Source organism: Lepus europaeus, chromosome 16, assembly GCF_033115175.1.
Source record: "Lepus europaeus isolate LE1 chromosome 16, mLepTim1.pri, whole genome shotgun sequence".
Classification (NCBI taxonomy): domain Eukaryota; kingdom Metazoa; phylum Chordata; class Mammalia; order Lagomorpha; family Leporidae; genus Lepus; species Lepus europaeus.
In genome coordinates, this window is record NC_084842.1 from 38,759,658 (window position 1) to 38,775,292 (window position 15,635).

The 15,635-nt window shown below is 35.5% G+C and overlaps 1 pseudogene; it reads left to right on the forward strand.

Annotated features, from left to right (window-relative positions):
- Positions 1-11,726, forward strand: part of LOC133775067 (shugoshin 2-like) — a 36,431-nt pseudogene extending 24,705 nt beyond the window's left edge.
- The last annotated feature ends 3,909 nt before the right edge of the window (positions 11,727-15,635 follow it).

The following is a 15,635-nucleotide window of genomic DNA, read 5'->3' on the forward strand; positions in this document are numbered from 1 at the left end:
TCTTCCCTGTATCCTCACCTCCCACTCCCTTTACAGGCTATAGCTATCATTACTCAATTTTCATATTTAATTTTCCCCTTGTTTGTCTAGAATAGGAAACAATTTGCAGCCCATGCTTCACCACTGCCTCTTATGGGAAAATGTAAAGGTAATCCAACCCTTGCAGCTGTCATTTGATTGTTAAATTGCTGGTACAATCAGAGGTGTTCAGTCTAAAAAGAGGACTGTTCCCTTTTCATGGTTTTGTGGCTAATGAAAGAGTTTTCAACTTTATTTATTTATTTAAATAAATTCCAACATTATGCTTAGTGAAAAAAAGTCAGCCCAAAAACACAAATATCACACTTTCTGTTATTTGTAGTAGCTTATATATGGAGTACAAAAAATTAGTATATATGAATGAAATTGACATCTTGGGATTTGATTATGGTTTATAGCCCTTGTCTTCCTACTTTTACCTATTGAACACTTTATTTAGTGGAGCATTAAGCTTGCGATCTTGTGATTACAGGGTAAGGTAAAAACATACTATTGCAAAAGTTAAAAAGGAAAAAAAAAAGGAATGAAGCAGGAGAGAAGAAGGAAGAGAGGGAAGTATCATTATATGCTTAGAATTGTAGTTATGAACTATTTGAAATCTGTTCTCTTTATATTATTAAAAAATAAAAAATACTAACAAACTGCAGTTCTCTATTCTTTTAAGCTGGGAGTCCCCAAGCAAATACAGAAATACTCAAGTTAAATCAATTAAGCTTGTCCTGTACAAAATTGAGTAAGAGACACGTTTTCCAAATAGAACTTGCCACAACCCTCTGTGACTTTCTTTTATTCTACATTCAACAAAAAACTTGAAGAGGAGAAAGGTCTGAGAGTTATTTCCTTTGACAGCAAATTCACAATCATTTTAATAATAGGATTTTTTTTTTCATTTTAGTGATAATTTGACCAAACTCTTTCCGAGTATTTTTTTTCTGGTAACCATATTCTCTGTGCTTTGCAACTGTGATTTTCAGATATAGTAGGCCCTTAGAGAGATCTACTAAGCTTTAGTATGAGAATTTTGTAGTCTTGTCCCTGAGTTCAGAAAGCTAAGAGATTTGCTCCTATTGTTTGGATATGGAGCTCAGGTATCTCTATCCTAATGAGTCTTCAGGATACTGATGCTGTAAGTCATCAAGGGGCACTTCATTGATATACTATATGGGTTCTATCAGGTTAACTTTATAAAGATAATAAGAGAAGCTAAGGTTTGTGCTACATGGTGTATTTGTATTTGAGAATTTGTATCTTTGAAAACATGATTGGTGATGTGCTGGTTGGTAACTGAAGAAATAATTAGCTTTGCCCCTTAACATATAGATCCAATATGCTATTAAACAACTTGCTAGCTTGGAGTAATTGGGTATCATTAGAAGGAACATCCTCAGTGCCAGGACTCTTTAGCGGTAGGTATGTGAGTGCAATATGCAGCGATGGTGTCTTCAGGTTGTGCCAAGATGCTGTCGGTAATCTGGCAGCAAATACGTCACTTTCTAGTGATGCATATTTTTGTCTTTTATCCCAAGGAAGTTTAGGACTCTGCAAATATGCATAAAATGCTAAATTTCTCTTTCTCTTAGGTCCCCTGTGTGCATGCATGTGTGTAAACACAGGTAGCATTACTAGTTCAAGTCTGGTGTTTCCTGTGTGAAGCATTCTTATTTTTGCAATTTTCCATCCTTAATTTAGTATTTCTTGAATCATTTTTTCCTTGAATAGCTTACCTCTTGTATATGTTAGTAAACGAATATTTTACCAAATGTCCTAAGAAGTCTTGCTTGTTAAGTTATTGGCTCCCCTACCTCCTGCCCCCACACTTTTTATTATTTTTTTAAAATATTTATTTATTTATTTATTTGAAAGTCAGAGTTACACAGAGAGAGGAGAGGCAGAAAGAGAGAGAGAGAGGTCTTCCATCCAATGGTTCACTCCCCAACTGGCTGCAATGGCAGGAGCTGCACCAATCCAAAGCCAGGAGCCAGGACCTTCTTCCAGGTCTCCCAAGTGGATGCAGGGGCCCAAGGACTTGGGCCATCTTCTACTGCTTTCCCAGGCCATAGCAGAGAGCTGGATGGGAAGTAGAGCAGCGCCCATATGGGATGTCAGCACTTCAGGGCAGGGCATTAACCTGCTGCGCCATAGCCCACACCTTTTTAATATGAGTTTTATTTCTTCTAAAATTTTATTCATTAAAAAAGTTTGATGGGATTAGTGTTATGGCATAGCAGGTAAAGCTGCTGCCTGCTCCACTTTTCTTCTAGCTCTCTGTTATGGCCCGGGAAAGCAGTAGAAGATGTACCCATATGGGAGACCAGAAGAAGCTCTTGGTTCTTGGTTTCTCTCTCTCTCTTTCTCTCTTTCTCTCTCTCTCTCTCTCTCTCTCTCTTTCTCTGCCTCTCTGTAACCTTGTCTTTCAAATAAATAAATAAATCTTTTAAAAAATGTTTGATGAACATCTTGGAGAAAAATGCATCAACAGACCAATAAGACTGTGTATGACTCCAGTTACAAAACGTTCTTTGATATTTGGGGAGAGGGATGATCATTAAGAATTTCTCAAGGTTATGGTTAGTGACTGGTGACATGCTGAAATATTGGTGTTGGACTGTTTCAGGTTGTGATGCTGTACTCAGGGTTGTGGGGGTTGAAGTAGTAGGTGTGAAGTACTGAGGTACTGAGAAGTACATTCCCTAACCTAAGTTACTCATAGGTAGACAGGATGCTAAACCACGTGGAGAGTTTGAGACTGCATAGAAGCAGGACTCCTTAAATCACAACCCTCCTGACCTGACATGTATATGTCTCCAGCTCCAAACCAATCCAGAGCAAGGATCATCTAGATGTTAACCCCAAAGACCTTCTAACACCCTGATAGGAGGTTCCCAAATCTGCAAGCATGACCAGAATAGTCCAGAACAACAGATACTTTGCCTTTTTAGAGTAGCAACTTTGCCATTTTGAGAGTTTTGTTTGAAAAAAAAAAAAAAATGCCTGCACAGAACAGTGAGCCAGGTGCAAATGAGCCAGAGACAAAGAGGGTGTGAACATGCCTCCCAGCTATTTAGCTTTCACTAGGGAGTCCACTGGCAAAAATCTCTCTCCACCAAACTGTCTCCCTTGTGTTAGGGCATGAGCTCCCAATAAACCTGTAGGCTGAACATTGGCTTCTTGTCAATTTACATTGCGAGGTAGTCAAGGAACCTGAGCCTAGTGTCAGATTCATTTGAACAAGGCTCTCAAGTAGAGATTCTTAATGCTAAGTTGGAGGAGATTCTTACCTACAAGCTGAGGAATTAGTATTAGTTTATTTAATCTTGAGTATCACTGTTGAGAAGGAGACACACCTGGGTTGACCAGATCAAAGTTTTCTGTTTTGTCCTGTGTACCGAACTAAATGAAGAAATCACAATGATTGATTACAGGTTGTCATGAGCATTTAATGTCTGAGAAAAGTCAGTATCAGACATAAGTAAAGCCCCATTAGAGATTCCCCTCAAAACCTGCCCAAATAAGTATTAGGGCAACATATCTTTTGTGTGGCTTCATTGTCAATGTATTGGTAAGGTCATATTTTTTTCTTCACATTAGAGTGTCAGTCTATAAGATGTCTTTTAAATGAGCTGGAATGATAGAATTATATAGATCAGCCTTCTAGACTTTTTTCAAGTTATTACTGATGTAGATTCAATAAAAGAGTTCTTTACTGAGGGAAGGATAATTCATTTGCTTATTCACTGGAGTACTGATCAATTTTCCATTTCTATAATGCAATACTTGAGACAAACTACTTTTGAAGTAAAGAGAGGTCTGCTTAATTTGGAGACTGAAAGTGCAGATGATGTGACACAAGTTTTGGCAAAATTCCTGACCCATTGTGGACAGTGTGAATGAAGCATCACATGGGAGCAAGAATGCAGAAGGAGTGGAGAGGTTCCAGTTCGGGCTTTTATTTAGCAACCTTGTTGTGAGAACTCTAGAGATCACCTGAGAAGTGCATTCTAAAGACACACAATCAATATCCTGAGGACTGCATGGCAGATCCCACTTCCTGAAGCTTCTATCACCCCACAGTAGTGCCATGCTATGGAGGAAGCCTTTACTAGAAGGACATTTTGAAGGCATTGAACATCCAAACCATGGTATCCAGGATTTAATATAATGGCTTTAGATCATAATAAATTTCTTCTTATTTTTCTTTCTCTGCGGATACCTGTGTTCTTTTTGCCATATCATGTATCCATTTAGCAACTGGTTTCATTATCTAAGGAAATAGCCTTAATATAATTTTCTGGGAAAATATTTCTTCCTTCTTTCCAGGAAACATCCACTAAAATATATACTGTTTGGGTTATGCAATGCTACCATTCTTTTTGACTATCTACTCATTGACATCAGGATGTTGTCCTCAAAGTGTTATAGCAATATAATAATAAAGAAGTGGAATAATAACACTGGGTTATCCACATGCATGGTATTAAGCAGGCCAATTAAGAAGAGAATGAATTAGATAAAAAGAACAGCACATAGTTTGTGTGTGTGTGTGAATTTTCATGTGCTTGACTTTGTTTCAAATTCCTATTTCCTGCTAGTTCTTCCTTCACACCTTGGAAACTAAACATCTAACAAGTATATTAAAGTAAATTAGAGGAAGATTAATGTATGTTATTAGACTTCTGTGTTTATTATGTAGATTGGGATCAATAAAATGAGGTCTAATCTGCTGCCCTAACCAAGAATTCTGAGTCAAATTTAAAAGAGGGTCTTGAAGCTTGAAGATTTGAACTGGATATTATAGGATCTGATTAGCTACATCTAGCTTTTAAATCAAGAATTAAGAGCTAGTAGAGATATAACCTATAAATACTCCTCCTCACTTAGGCAGATATATTGTTTAATATGCTGCTGGCACACATTCTTATACTGTTGATTAACTTTCCCTCTAAAATTACTTCCATACATGTGTAAAATACAGTTTGATAAACCATTTGGATTTCAAATATGGTTGCTTACTTGTTTTTCTGCAACATATAGAACTTATTTCACAGCTTAATTTTATGCAAAATGTATAAATGACACATTTTGTTGTTGGAGGAACATTGTGTGGCAAAAAGGTCAAATGTATTAATAACATATATGGTAATTTTAATATTCTTAATAAATGAATTCTCCATCATTCTAGTGAACAACACAAACATCATATTAAAAGCAGAGTAATTCTATAATTATTCTCATTCTAGATTTTTTCATGTAAAAACGTAAGGCACATGTCTTCCAGTCACAGAAATATATCCTTTCCTGGGTTTCTTCATTATAAAGTGTATAACTGATGTGCAATAGAGATAACATGACATTTATTTATTTAGCATTAGTGATTTAGTTTTGGAAACAATGAGATATTTCATAAAATGGGTGTTTAGGCTACAAAACACTTGAAAGAGTTTTTCGATATTTTTCAAGTTCCAATCACTTACAATGTATGTGGAAATATCAATAATCTATATCTATGAATCAATTCACATGAAGCAGATGATGGAAATGTGATTACATTAATATCTAAGAAATCCAAATTGTGCCCTCTCATATTTCAATGTGGTACTCAGGGATGCATGAAAACTTAAACTACTACAACTCTAATACTATCTGATTCATAAATTACTATGGTAGGTAAATTCAGCACAGGCATTTATGAGATTCAGTTTCATGAGAATTACCAGGACTGATAGCATAAAGGGACTCTAGGCTTCCCTTTAGTGCTTTTAATTTGGGTGCCAAGTCTATTGGAGGCTAACCTACTCAGTGATATTTTCTTATTATCCTCCAGACATCCTTTTATTACTCCTATTCCTTAGCCTATATGGGTTTTAATAAAGTCAAGTGATAACAGCCACCCAAGTGGACTACAGTATGGTTCACTTAGGGCTGGTTCTTCATGGCAATTTACCCATTGCAGTGCCAGGCCATTTCATATGATTAGCGTTCTAATAAAAATACTTTTTAGTTGAGAATTAGGTCAGAGGATGGCTAATAAAAGAGTAGGAGAAAAAAGAGAGGAAAACATAAAAAGGTTTGTGAATACACTAAAAACTGTCGAATTCTATATTTTAAGTAGTGAATTGTATGGTATGGGAAGTACATCCCAATAAAACTATTTTTAAAGGGCATAGAAGAATCACGAGGGTGAATAGTGATCAGAAGCAATGAAGGAACTTTTAAAGCTACAATAGTTTAAATAAGTGATCAGTAATAACCTCTCAGGTTCAGTTTATGCTGTTTTTAACTGTTTGGATTACAGCAAGTTATCAGCTTGGTACATTAAATAAATACAACTTTTAAAATATATATATTTTATATGAAAGTGCTTTGCTTTTTCACTTCTCCAATATTTGAGATATTTATATAGAATTAATATACCATACAAAGAATAAAAATCAGTGGTTTCAAATCTATTCTATATGATCTCAGGAATTTGGGCAGCTTCCTTTGTTCATTATTACATTTCTCATTAGTGATTATGGTTCCCCTTCCAAATATTTTCAATGATCTATAATTTTATTGATATATCTATTTTTCCTATAAGTAACATGAAATAAAGGTGCATGATTAACCTACAGAGAGTTACAAATTCAAAATATAAATTACTTTTAGTAATTCTGATGTTTTATTCTAAGGTATAAAATGTGATGCCAAGAATTTGTCATTTTAGCTTTAAGTTTCATGTTTTTCCTTGCACTGTAGTTTTTGGTTTTTATTGTTTGAACTTCTATAACAATTGTAGTTGATAATTTTGTCATATAAATCTGAAATTACTGTACTTTTTAGATATAATCTTCAGAAATAACATACTGTTATTAAGATCAGTAGCAACAGTAAATAGGAAGTATCTGAAATATTGATTCTTCTAATTACTAGTCATCTTGTAAACTGCAGGATATCCAGAGTTTACAGAATCATTACAGGGGATTTGCCTAGATTATACATTTTACAGTAGTTTGTAACAAAAAAAAGATCCTTGGAAATTCTATATTAATCATGCAGAGCAGTACAAAGGACCTGGACTTTTTAAATAATACACTTGGTTTATTGTGAATGTATTTTAGTTGCTGGATTAAGTTAAAATTCAGATATGAAGATTCATTTGAAGTTTACAAATGCCTAGAGAATGGTGAAAGAATTATAAACCCTAACTCGGCTGACCCCCTGGAGCCAGGTTGTGGTGCCCTATGCTGATTGAGCCTGATGGAGTCCCCCGGTCATGGAAACTGATTCAGTTACTTCAGTAATTAAGAGACATGTAAAGACAAAAGAATTTCAAGGACTGCTAAACTGAATCTACCTCTAGCTTCAAAAAAACCAAAACAAAAATAATAAACAATTTTTCTCTTTTTAAAATTCCTCTAAAGCACAAAGGGCATTAGCTCAGGCTCTTAGTAGAGAGAAGGAGAATTCTCAAATAATTACAACTGAAAAGATTCTATTACAAAAAGAAGTGGAGAAACTGAATGTTGAGAATACATTTCTTTGTGTAAAGCTAAATAACTTGAATAAGAAGCTTATAGAAATAGAAGCATTCAGGAACAATAACTTAATATCCGCTATTGAAATGAGCAGTCTTTCTGAGTCCCAACATAGTCCTTTTCTACTGCCAGCTAGCAAGAAGAAATGAATCGGTAAACAGTGCAAGTTGATGCATCTTCAATTTGCAAAAGTTCCATTAACTTTAAATGATGATGATGGTGATGATAAAGAGAAAATGCAGAGTGGTAAGTTTGTTATATCAAAGACACCACCTGATATTCTCTCTTCAGTATCAACAAGGCAATCTTTATCAATTCAGTATAATTTGGAAGAGTTACTTCAGAGAGAAAATAATCAGAATGTATATGATTTAGATGACCCAGAACATTTTTCTTCTGTCTTGTATATACTTCTCAAAGAAAGCTGTTCCTCCTCAGAACAAAATTTCAAGAGTCGTCTAACAAATGGGATGAGAAATACCACGTCAGTTGACCACAGAAGTGATGAGAAATTGCTTAGTAATGTGACTGAAAGGAAGAAGCGTGGGTCATCACGGGCTGTTTTTCTGTACACGGTCCTTGTGCAACACATTCAGATGAACAATGCACTTCAGCTCCAGAATTAAATTTGAAGAATGAGATAAATGATTACACTCATAAAGCAAATATTAATACGCAAAGAAGCAGACAATGTCTTCCTGGCTTATCTTCTGAATCTGCAAGGGAACCCATGAGTCAATGATGAGTCAAATGATGACTTTCAACTGCAAAAACGGTATATGATGCAGACATGGAATTGACTGCTAATGAAGTCAGCAAAGTTGTTACAGTCTCAACAGGCACTAAAAATAAAAGCAATAAAATCATGAACGGTTGTCAAATGAAAACTTTCATAAAAGTGAAAGATCCAAGTTGTGAAAAAAATAAGAAATATCAAAGAGAACATGTAAAAATAGTTCATGTGTGGATATTGAGGAAAAGATTGGAAACAGACCAAAAAGAAAATCCGTTGTCCTGGATAGCAAAAAGGATTTCCGAAGATCCACATTTTACCTGCAATACTGAACAGTTTGCTCAAGTGAACACACTGAAGGAAATAACCCTCCCTAATAGCTTCAACCCAGATGACAGACATAATACACGGTGTAATAAAAACAAGAAAAGAACATATGTAACAAATGGGCAAGAGGAAATACACTCTTTTTCTCAAAGTTCAGATCAATTCCTGCAGGAGAGTAAATTTAATATAGGTCAGAATTCCATAACTTGTAATAAAAGTAAAGCTTCTAGACAGACATTTATGATTCATAAGTTAGAAAAAAGCAACATATTCCCAAACCAAAAGGATAAATAATCCATTTCCGAAAACCTAGAAGTCACAAATGATTTGAAGCAGTGCGTGACTCCACCAAAGATAATGGAAGTTTTTGTGATTATGAGACCCAAAATATGTTGGATTTGGAGGCGTGTCACTGATATGCAGCCTGCTCATCAAAATGAATCAAAAATGAATAAACTTGGACAGAAAGTAAATTGGAAGTCAGAAATAATTTCTGAGAGAAATAAAATACATGAGAATGATAAAGATTTGAACAGCCTAGAAAATGGTATCTTTTTCTCCAAACCCAAGACAATAAAGAAACCATCTATAGGAATCTAGAAGTTTCAAAACAGTTTCACACACCTGCTGTTTTCATTAGGTACAGTGTAAATCTATATGAATGTGAAACCCAGAATGTGTTGGATTTGCAAAAGCAGATCACTGATGTGTATCCTGTTCAGCAAAAATGGATCTAAGTTAATAAGAAGCTTAGGCAGAAAGTAAAGCGAAGAACAGAAATAATTTATGAAGTAGATCATTTCAATAATGACAAAAGTGTGCGTTGCCTGGAGAAGGATAGTTATTTCTTCCCAACCCAAAAGGATAAAGAGATCATCCCTGGAAACTTGGAAAACTCAAATGAGTTTCAAACATCTGCTCTTCCTACCAAAGCTAGTGGAAACCTTTGCCATTATGGAGGAGTGACAGAGCATGTCCATGCTGTGCAATCTGCTTGTCAAAATGATTCAAAAATAGTTTAAGAAGCTTAGACAAAAGGTATATCAAAAAACAAAAATGACTTCTACAATGAACCAAACACAGGAGACTGATGGCAAACATGTGCATGACCTGGAAAAGGATAACTTCTTTTCTCCAACCTGAAAGGATAAAGAAACCATTTCTGAAAACATTTAAGTCACAGATGAATTTCAAACAGCTGATCTTTCCACCAAAGATAATGGAAATTTATGTGACTGTGAGACCCGGAATATATTGGATTTGAAAAAGCATGCCACCGATAAGCAACCTGCTAAGCAAAATGAACCAAAAATAAAGAAGCAGCTTACACAGAACGAAAATTAGAAGATGATAATTTCTGAAATGAACACAATATAAGAAGATAATGATAAAGATGTGCATGGTCAAGAAAGCTGTGCAAAAGATCTTGATTTTAAAATAAATAAATCTAAACAAAGACTTGACTGTCAAGGCAAGAACAGTGTACGCTGTATGGAAATAAACAGTAAAGAAAAGGAAAATAGTCATTAAATTTTAGATCCGTACAAACTAGTTAACAAATGTAGGAAAAAAATCAAGCAAAACAAAGAGCGTTTTGACAAGAGATAAGAATAAACCTATTGTGGAATTAATAGAGTCTTTACAGACCTCTCTCTCTTCAGAATTTCATTTGCAAAATATCATCTTTTTAAGATTTTATTTATTTATTTGACAGTAGAGTTACAGACAGTGAGAGGGAGACACAGAGAGAAAGGTCTTCCCTCCGCTGGTTCACTCCCCAAATGGCCACAACCACTGAAACTGAAACTATCCGAAGCCGGGATCCAGGATTTTCTTCCAGGTGAGTGCAAGGGCCCAAGTGCTTGGACCATCTTTCACTGCTTTCCCAGAGCATAGCAGAAAGATGGATTGGAAGAGGAGCAGCTGGGACTAGAACCGGCACCCATGTAGGATACCGGCACCACAGGTGGAGGATTAACCTACTGTGCCACAGCACCAGCCCACACAAAACATTATTAATGAATCAGATGCTGTTGCTGGAAACTAGATTGAGCAACATAATAGTGAGAACCAAAGTTCTATACCACTGAGTAAAAAGAGACAGACTCCCTTTGTGGAGATGATAAAAGAAGGAGAGTGCCAGGTTAAAATAAATAAATAAATAAATAAATAAAGTGACTTCCAAGTCAAAGAAAATAAAAACCTTCATAGCTCCTTCTCCAGATAGCCATGAGGTAGTGGTGTTAATACCTGACACTGGGGCCAGAGCTGTGGCACAGTGGGTTAAAGCCACCACCTGCAGTGCCAGCATCCCATATGGGCACTGGTTCGAGTCCCAGCTGCTCCTCTTCGGATCCAGCTCTCTGTTATGTACTGGAAAAGCAGTAGAAGATGGCCCAACTCCATGCGTCCTGCACCCATGTGGGAGACCCAGAAGAAGCTCTTGGCTTCTGGCTTCAGATCAGCGCCTCTCTGGACACTGCAGTATTTGGGGAATGAACCAGTAGAATGGAAGACTCTCTCTCTCTCTCTCTCTCTCTCTCTCTCTCTCGCACTCGCTCTACCTCTGTCTGTAACTCTTTCAAATAAATAAAATAATTAAAAAAAAGACTTGACACTGTTCAAGGAAAATCAGTTGACTATGAAGAAACTGATGAGGAAAACTATTTGGAGAATGAGAAAATGGTCAAAATTAAGCCAGACTCTTGCACAAAGGTGTTTAAATCTTTTTCTCAGATATATTTCCCCTAACATAAAGGATTCTTCTTTTCACACTGTTCATCTGTATTCTATACCTTTGAGTATTTCTTCTAGTAAAAATCTGATAATCAAAGAAAATTTTACCCTGGAAAGCTCACCAATTTTTCAAATAAATAATGATGTGCATGAGAAGGTGAAAGACATGAAATTTAAGGAGAATCAGATAACGAAAAAATCAGGAGTAGGTGCTAGAACGTTACAGGACTTGACATATACAAGTTTCATAAGACACTGCTAAATCTGAAAATGTGTTAGAAGATCTGTCCTCAGAGCTGCCAAACTGGAGGAGGAAAATGTGCTCCTCTCTCTTTAAAAGAGCCAAGTCTCAGAGGGAAGATGAGAAGGTGAGGTGAAATGTATGGATTCTGTGTTGTTTCTGATCTTGGCATGAGTCAGAAAAGAAATACCACAATGATCAAGAAGATGAAACACTTGATGAAAAGTGTTTTGCTGTTGTTTTTGGATTTTTATTGGATTGTGGATTTATCCATTCTTATGTTTATAAATATATGTGCATAAAATACTATTTTGTAATAATAAACTTTAAAGATCCACTAGATCATAAGTTATCTACCTTCTCATACCCTTTAACAAAATAGCTGTTAACCTTTTAACCAAATAAAATGTATTAATCAATCAAGAAAATAAACCATAATTCAAATTCAGGAAGAACTTTAACACTCATATTTTCATTTCCTGAAATAAATTACTGAACTGAGTGTGCTTTTTTATTTGACTTAGGAAGATTCAATGTGAGTCTTTGCATAGTCAGTAGTTAATTATTTAATGATTGAGTAAATTAAAAGATACAATTCGCTTCGCTAGACACTGTGGTATATGTCAGAGAGAAAGATGGCCATGGGGAATAAGATCTTTTTCCTGTTACATAATGATATTTTAATCTTCCCATGTTTTAACTCAAGATCAAGGTATTAAATGTAATTATATGAAGGACCTTTTCTGGGTAACTTAAGGTAAGAATCTGTCAATAAAGGCAGTATTTCCATGAGCATTTGGATTGAATGTCTACCACCATCTATGTATGTCTTTATTTTATTACTTGCCTTGTTTCATCATTAGCTCTGATAGTAATAAATAATTTGAAAATATAAGCAAAGATGCTTTAAAGGAAGTAAGCAAGTATATTTTTATTTATATTCATTATACCAACTAAAAATGAACATGAGAGTTTACTGTGCTCTAGTTAGTTATCTTCATCTGTGGCTTAAGAGATTTTAAAGTTTATATAATAGGATAAAAAAAACTGAAACAAAAAAGAAATAAATACCTGTATTAGTATTTGCAAATATAGTTTTGGCAAACTTTGTTTTATGCTTTTGTCAAACCAGTAGTCATGAAGGATATACTATTATAGTTTTAATGAGCTGTGATTATTTTAAAATTTACTATATACTAGTGAAATGGACATATTTGCATTTAATTATTGCTTATAGTCCTTGCCTATTTTCCTCCTGAACTATGGTCTTTTTCACTTGATGAACTCTATTTAGTGGAGCATTAAGGTTTTCACTATGATGTAAATTAAAAATATGCTACTTCAAAAATTAAAATAAGAAAGAAAGAAAGAAGGACGGAGAGTGGAAGAAAGGGAAGTATCATTGTATTCTTAGAATTCTATCTATGAACTACATTGAATCTGTTATCTTCGTATTAATACCACACTAACCTAAGAATTCAATTGTGTTCTAGTAATTATCATGCATTCATCTGATATATTAAGAAATTTCTTCAAATATAAAAAGATGCTATTTTGGAAGTGGTTTATATTTATAATCTTAAATATTTGTATAATGATTATGTACTTTATTGTAGTATTATACATGGCTAGGCATTTTTGCTTAACAGGTAAAACATCAATTTAGTTACCTGAAGTCAATATTGGCATATCTAGGTTCAAGCCCCAGCTCAAATCTCAATTTCAGCTTCCTGCTCATGTGCACCCTGGGAAGCAGTAGATGATGGTTCAAGTACTTACTTCTCACTACCCACATGTGAGATCCCGATAGAGTTCCTGTCTCCTGGCTTCCTTCTAGTCCGTCCCTGGCTATTGCAGATATCTGGGAATTGGAAGATCTCTCTCTCTCTCTCTCTCTCTCTCTCTCTCTCTGTGTGTGTGTGTGTGTGTGTGTGTTTCTTTCTTTCAAGAGATCTTCTATGCTCTGATTCATTCTCCAGAAGGCTGTAATGGCCAATGCTGGTCCAGCTTGAATCCAGGAGGCTCATTCAGGGTCTCCCATGTGGGTGGCAGGAGCACACACACATGGGCCATTCTCTGTTGCTTTTCTCAGTCCATTAACAGGGAGCTGGATCAGAAGTAGAGTAGCCAGGACATGAACAACACCCATATGGGATGCTGGCAGTAGCCCTAACCTCTATGCCACAATGCTGGCCAATATTTTGGTTTTAAAATTATTATATTCTTTTTGAAAGGCAGAGTGACAGAGTGATAGGGAGAAGAAGAGAGAGAGAGATCTTTCATCTGCTAGTTCACTCCTCAAATGGTCACATGACTTTGGCTGGGCCAGGTGGAAGGCAGAAGACTGGTACTGCTCTGCATCTCCTACATGGGTGGCAGTGGCCCAAGTACTTGGGCCATCTTCAATAGTAATGTTATAGTAATAGTATAGTATAGTAATAGTATGTTCATAGTCAATAGTAAAATATCAGATAAACTGTTCTAGATATTACATATTTAAAGTGCCAGCTTTTTTACTTTATTATTTTCCATGACAACAGGCAAAAACAAATATACAATCAAGCAAGGAAAACTGTTTACAAAATAGTAAAATTTCAAAAAGTACTTGTATTGTTTGCCAATACTACATGGTGAATGACCATTTTTACTACAAAGTGATGGCACTAGAGGACACTAAGGTAGGGGTTGTAAAATACTTGGGCATTTTTAAAGCTTCATTCTTCATTTCTAATGCCTGATTTGTGTGTGTGTGTGCATATGTGTGGGTGTGTCTGTCTACATAAAATGATGGCTTCTCAAGTTTTGTTATTACCCAAAATATAATTCACAAAATAATTAAAATAATTCGATTCCAAACATGACAAAGGGAGTCAGTTTTCATAAATTTCAAAAGTCACTAAACATTCAATTGGAAAAAAGTATGACCATAAAAAGAAAAATGACACCATGGTGAACTGTGTTCATTCTCACATTATGCTTATAGCCTTCCAACACACATCCATGCTTATCTAAACACAAGCACAAGCAAAATCCCGTGCATACATAAAAATAGGTGGACGACTCTGTTTCCTGGCTCACCATGAGATCTTTACTCTTTCCATGTTCCATGTTCCACTACTGCCACATTTGTCAGTTATTGAATTCATGAGTCTACCAGATCTATGAATCTCCAAAACCATTACTAACATAAGACTTTCTTTGTAAATAGCAGGTCTTAAGTACTTCACTGCAGCAATAAAAAACTAATACATAATTCACAATGGATTAAAGATGTAAATGGATTGAAGACATTAAGACTTAAATACTTCAAAACTGTGGAACTACTAGAGGAAAAGATAATGGAAATGCTGCAGGGCATTGATTTGGATAAGAATTTTTTTGATATGACCCCATTCACAAGCAACAAAAGCAAAAAAAAAAAAAGTCAAATGAAATATATCAACCTGGGAAACTTCTGAACAACAAAGAAAATGAGCAATATAATTAAGGACAACACACAGAATGGTAGAAATATTTAGCAGCTGTTTTTCTGAAAAAATATTACTGAAATCTCTCTCTCTGTCCCCAGTGCTGAACCAAAATAACGAGGTCAAGATTTGATGGTAAAGAATAGAGAAAGTTTAATCCATACATAGATGAGGAAAACAGCAGATCTTGGTGCATCTCAAGACCTACTCTGTTGCTTAGTGAGGATGGCCTGGGGCTTTAAAGGAGGCTGCAAGAGAGGCTGGGCTATGGAGCCAGGTGCTGAAGCAGGTTCTGGGTCTGATAACAGGGTATTTCAGACTCCAGTGCCATTTGCTGATGGTTTTATCATGAGGAGGGCATAGGAGGATATTCTGTACAACTAAGTAGCTGCAAAATATTATTTGTCTGAGTTCTGAAATATTGGGTTAAAGGATTCCAGTGTTTCTATAAGAAGGAAGCCCACTCAGCTTACAGCTCATGCTTATCATGGCCTTTGTATTTTGTTGCAACAAACTCAAACCTCCTATCATGTTGACTGGAGAGGGTTAGATTAGTTTGAAACTGCATCTGGCTTTCT